The sequence below is a fragment of the Acinonyx jubatus genome, chromosome D2, assembly GCF_027475565.1.
Source record: "Acinonyx jubatus isolate Ajub_Pintada_27869175 chromosome D2, VMU_Ajub_asm_v1.0, whole genome shotgun sequence".
Classification (NCBI taxonomy): Eukaryota; Metazoa; Chordata; class Mammalia; order Carnivora; family Felidae; genus Acinonyx; species Acinonyx jubatus.
Window position 1 is genome coordinate 10696429 of NC_069393.1, and position 5084 is coordinate 10701512.

The 5084-nt window shown below is 44.8% G+C and overlaps 1 long non-coding RNA gene across 2 annotated transcripts; it reads left to right on the forward strand.

Annotated features, from left to right (window-relative positions):
- Nucleotides 1-815: 815 nt before the first annotated feature.
- Nucleotides 816-4811, forward strand: LOC128312607 (uncharacterized). 2 transcript variants are annotated; one of them, XR_008292096.1, is made up of 3 exons: nt 816-2370; nt 3463-3578; nt 3936-4811. It is a non-coding gene; the product is annotated as an uncharacterized LOC128312607 (long non-coding RNA). The 2 variants fall into 2 exon arrangements; XR_008292095.1 differs by having other exon boundaries at nt 817-2370; nt 3482-3578.
- Nucleotides 4812-5084: the final 273 nt, after the last annotated feature.

Below are 5084 nucleotides of genomic sequence, written 5' to 3' on the forward strand. Positions count from 1 at the left end.
TTGACACTCTCAACGGTAGTGGCCTCTGTTCCCAGTTTGTTCCACGAACCTGTGGCCGTTGCTGACCCTCGTGCCAACGGGGACATGTTGCAATGGCAGGAACTAGTCTGCCGCTCTGATCACAGCCTCCTCTCCCTCCAGCTCCCTGACTCACACCACATCACTCGAACTGTCTCTTCTCCGCAGCTGTTACCCCTCTCCTGGTTGACTTCTCTGGGTCACAGGCCATCCCCATGCCGTGTCATTTCCCCCACCGGACCCTCATGTCAGAGTGGCCACCCTGCCGCGCTCTTTCCCCACCTAAGCACCTGCAGGCGTCAAACCTCAGCATCATCCAGCCGCCTCCTTCTCTTATAGCCTCTTATTGAAGTGCACACACATACACACACACACACACCATTACTTATACCTGATCTGAGCTGGATATTCAACACCACTTACTTTAATCCTTTTATATGAGCAATAGGTGTATGCTAGGCATTCTATTACTACTCTGGAATTTGATGGCATTTATTTGAGAATCATGTCTCCTTTGTCATTGCCTTCAGATTCTCCCATAACCCATGCTCGTAGCTTCACGGTCTTGTCTTTCTCCTCCTGTAACTTAAATATCTCCCAAAGCACTGTTTTTATTTTTATTTTTTATTTATTTATTTTCAGTATATGAACTTTATTGTCAAATTGGTTTCCATACAACACCCAGTGGTCATCCCAAAAGGTGCCTTCCTCAATACCCATGACCCACCCTCCCCTCCTTCCCACCCGCCCATCAACCCTCAGTTTGTTCTCAGTTTTTAAGAGTCTTTTATGCTTTGGCTCCCTCCCTCTCTAACCTCTTTTTTTTTTTTTCTTCCCATCCCCCATGGTCTTCTGTTAAGTTTTTCAGGATCCACATAAGAGTGAAAACATATGGTATCTGTCTCTCTCTGTATGGCTTATTTCACTTAGCATCACACTCTCCAGTTCCATCCACGTTGCTACAAAGGGCCATATTTCATTCTTTCTCATTGCCACGTAGTACTCCATTGTGTATATAAACCACAATTTCTTTATCCATTCATCCGTTGATGGACATTTCGGCTCTTTCCATAATTTGGCTATTGTTGAGAGTGCTGCTATAAACATTGGGGTGCAAGTGCCCCTATGCATCAGCACTCCTGTATCCCTTGGGGAAATTCCTAGCAGTGCTATTGCTGGGTCATAGGGTAGGTCTATTTTTAATTTTTTGAGGAACCTCCACACTGTTTTCCAGAGTGGCTGCACCAATTTGCATTCCCACCAGCAGCCAAAGCAGTGTTTTTAATTCTCTCCACCTTTACTTTGTTCGTTGTCTTGGGCATCCGTGGTAGCCGATATCATCCATCTGTGGCTGCGGCTCTGTTTTAATCTCGGCGTTAGGCCTCGGTGGCATCTTGAGTTAGAGTCTTGTATGAGACTGCCCTCCTGACTGGGAAAATGAAGGAAATGATACTATTCACCTCACAGGTGCCCGGGGATGTTGGCAAGGTTGAAGAAGATGGCTTGTCCGAAATGCAGCTGAAGGGCTTGACAAATGGAAATTATCGCTACTGTTCTGCATGTTAGATTCCCAGATTTTCCTTAATAGAGACAACAGAGCCTTCATGGTGTGATGCGGGAGACAGCTGAAGTGGGCAGTGACAGGCCTCTGCCTACTAATTGGTCCCCGATTCTGACCCCAAATGGGAAAATCTGAAGTTCGAGGTCCGGTACGCAAGCAGTTCAAGCCTCGTATCATGCCATTGGAAGAGCAAAAAGGCGTGTCTAGTGTCTCCTTAATTTCTGGATAATGCTTAGCCCACATTTTAACTGTGGATAGACAAGGCATTAGGAAACACTGACAGTTGTACCCAGATTTTAAAAATGTGGGTTCCAAATGCTTCAAAAGATCACAAAGTCGTGACATTTAGCCATGGTGTTCATATCAGGTGCACCATCACTGAAGCTGAAGTGGCAACGTTCACACCTCGCTAGGTCCTAGGCACGAAGTTTTATACAAGCTTTTTTTCTTACTGTGTCTCACTATGAACTTGCTGTTGTGAGTGGATAGGCAGCATCTTTGGCCACAAAAAGACTTATGTGAAAATATAAATCTAAAGGAGTGTCTGCTGTGAATCTCTTCTCTCTTCTCAGACAAACAGAGGCCTGATGGGGCCATGAACTCTGGCTGGGATGTGATTTTATGGAAGCAGGAGTTGGTGATCATTTATCAAAAGGAGCGATCTGAAACGTTGCATCTCAATGGGGTGATAGAAAACAGTGTGGCAGAAATCCACTTCTCTTATCAGGGAGCCCCGAAAGATGCTTCCAAGAATTCATGAACATTTATATCAGCATTCTTCTACAATCACAGTAAGTTGGAAACAGCCAAATACCCAAGGATAGGACATAGACTCAGTAACTTGTACAGTCACATGACTGAACAAGAATTGCGACTCAATGTGCTCAAATGCTTGTGCGAGTCTCAACGTTTTCTTGGCGGGGAAAGTAAAGTCTAGGTTTGTTTAAGCATCTGGATGATTGAGCGCACTATTGATCCCCATCCCATTGATAGTCACGATTATTTTTTAAAATTTTTTAAAGTTTATTCATTTTTGGGACAGAGAGAGAGTGTGACTGAGGGAGGGGCAGAGAGAGAGGGAGACATAGAATCTGAAACAGGCTCCAGGCTCTGAGCTGTCGGCACACAGCCTGACACGGGGCTTGAACTCACGAACTTAGAGACCATGACCTGAGCAGAAGTCGGATGCTTAACCTACTGAGACACCCAGGTGCCCTGATAGTCACAATTGTTGATTGTTCTGTCCCTTTTACCACTATAGGCATACCTTGTTTTACTGTGTTTCACTTAATTGTTCTTTGCGGATATTGTCTTTTTTTTTTTTTTTTTACAAATTGAAGGTTTGTGGCAAACCTGTGGGAAGCAAGCCTATTGGTTCCATATTTGCAACAGCATTTGCTCATTTCATGTCTCTGCATCAATATTTTTATTTTATTTGTTTATTTTTACGGTTTATTTATTTATTTATTTTGAGAGAGGGAGAGCATGAAAAGGGGAGGAGCACAGAGAGAGGGAGAGAAAGAGAGAATCCCAAGCAGGCTCTGCACTGTCAGTGTGGAGCCAGACGTGGGGCTTGAACCCACAAAATCAAGAGCCACGCAGGTGCCCTAATAAAGTATTTTTAAATTAAGGTACATAGATTGTTTTTTAGACATACTGATATTATACACTTAATAGACTACAATATAGTGTAACCACAACTTTTATGTGCACTGGGAAGCCAAAAGATTCATGTGACTCGCTTTACTGAGATACTTGCCTTGCTGAAGCGGTCTGGAACCAACCCTGCAGTATTTCTGAGGTATGCCTGTATTTCAAATTACAGTCAGGAACTGACAAAAAGGGACACAAGCTGACGAAGAGCCTTCTCTTAATGATTACAGGGTGTCTAGTGTGCCCTAGGGAGGAAGGGGAGAAGACAGGAGCTCGGAGGTTCATCAATTGGGAAAGCGAACTGAATGCAGAATTCTTCCCATAGCAAGTCATGTTATCCACGCAAGTAAGTGAAGGGGTTTTCTACCTGTTTCCACACTTTCTACATACTGCCAAAATCTGCCATTTTGTGTCAGGGCGTAAGAATCTGAACCCGTGCTGGGTGTTCCCAAGCCCATTCTCAGATGTTCATCCTTCTGGCTCTGCACCTGAGCATCAGGCATCTCTGTATCCCTTTATGCAGCGGATTGGTTCTTGGCCCTGATATTGGATTGTCCACTTTCAGCCTTTCCCTCACCCCATCTTAGTTCCCCTTTTTGGTCTCAATGCCCCAGCTTCTTGATCTTGGATGTCCTTCCTCTCTTGGTTCAATAATTTTGTGAACAACCCTGTCAATAATGACTTTTGTTTGCTTGTTACACAGGCAGCCCCATGGACAAGGGCGAGGCCCTACAGTGGTTACAATGGCGGACAGCACAGTGGGTCCAGACACACCACAGATCATTGCCAGCCCTGCGCGCGCAGCTACTTGGCCATGTTCCTGGCCCTGAACCACACCAATGAGCTGACCTTCGCATGTTAGCTATTGTTTTCCAGAGAAAACTGGGCCTATGCATGTTGTACAGACAATACGGATTTATGTCTGGTTTTGGAAAAAATAAGTTCTAGCATGCACTCTACTGAATAGGCCGGTTGCCAGAGCTTCAGGTCTTTTCACTGTTGTTCTGTGAAAAACCGGAGCAAATGATAAGTTCTCAACTCTTTTGCTATGGGCCAAAAATGGAAGATGTCTATAAAAGCGCCTCCCGATATAAGGAAGTGATGCTGGTTCTAGGAAGAAGAGAAGACGAGCTTCCTAGAAGTTTCAGATGTGCTAACTGCCACGTGCACGCAGGAGACCTTAACCTCTGTAGTTTTCAGCCGGAGGCAGCGACTATCCACGACACGTAGTAATCAGAGATAATAGTAAGCTAGAGAGAATCACTCCGCCTTGCAGTCTGGCCCTTTCCACAATCTGAGCAACAGAAGGTATGCTCTTCCAGGCCACGAGCCGATTCTTTCTTGTTCAGTTGTACGCTGGGCCCCCAACACCGCGTTTGACATGATGCATGCTTGCCGGAAGAGAAATGAATGAATCTGAGTGTTTTGCTTACTTATCGCTATATAACTCTCATCTGCTAATAAATGGTGTGTTGTGAAAGTGGCCATGGGGTGAGAGAGCACACTTGACAAAGCCAATTAACTTTTGTTGTGAAACTGCCCAGGAAATTGAAGCCACTCCATGAGAATGTCATAGTGTAGGAAGACAACATTTAGACTCTCTATTTTTAGGCTGTATTTATGAATTTGTCATAATTCATTCAAGAATTCTTTTTTCCTCTGGGTGCTTCCTTCGTGATAGGTATGATGCTAGAAAGTGGGGAGACAGTGCTGAGGCCACTGATGGTCTGTTACATTCTAAGATGGTCTGTTACATTCTAAGCCACCGGCGTGGCTCAGTCGGTTAAGCATCTGACTTGTGATTTCGGCTCAGGTCATGATCTCACGGTTCATGAGTCTGAGCCCCACGTTG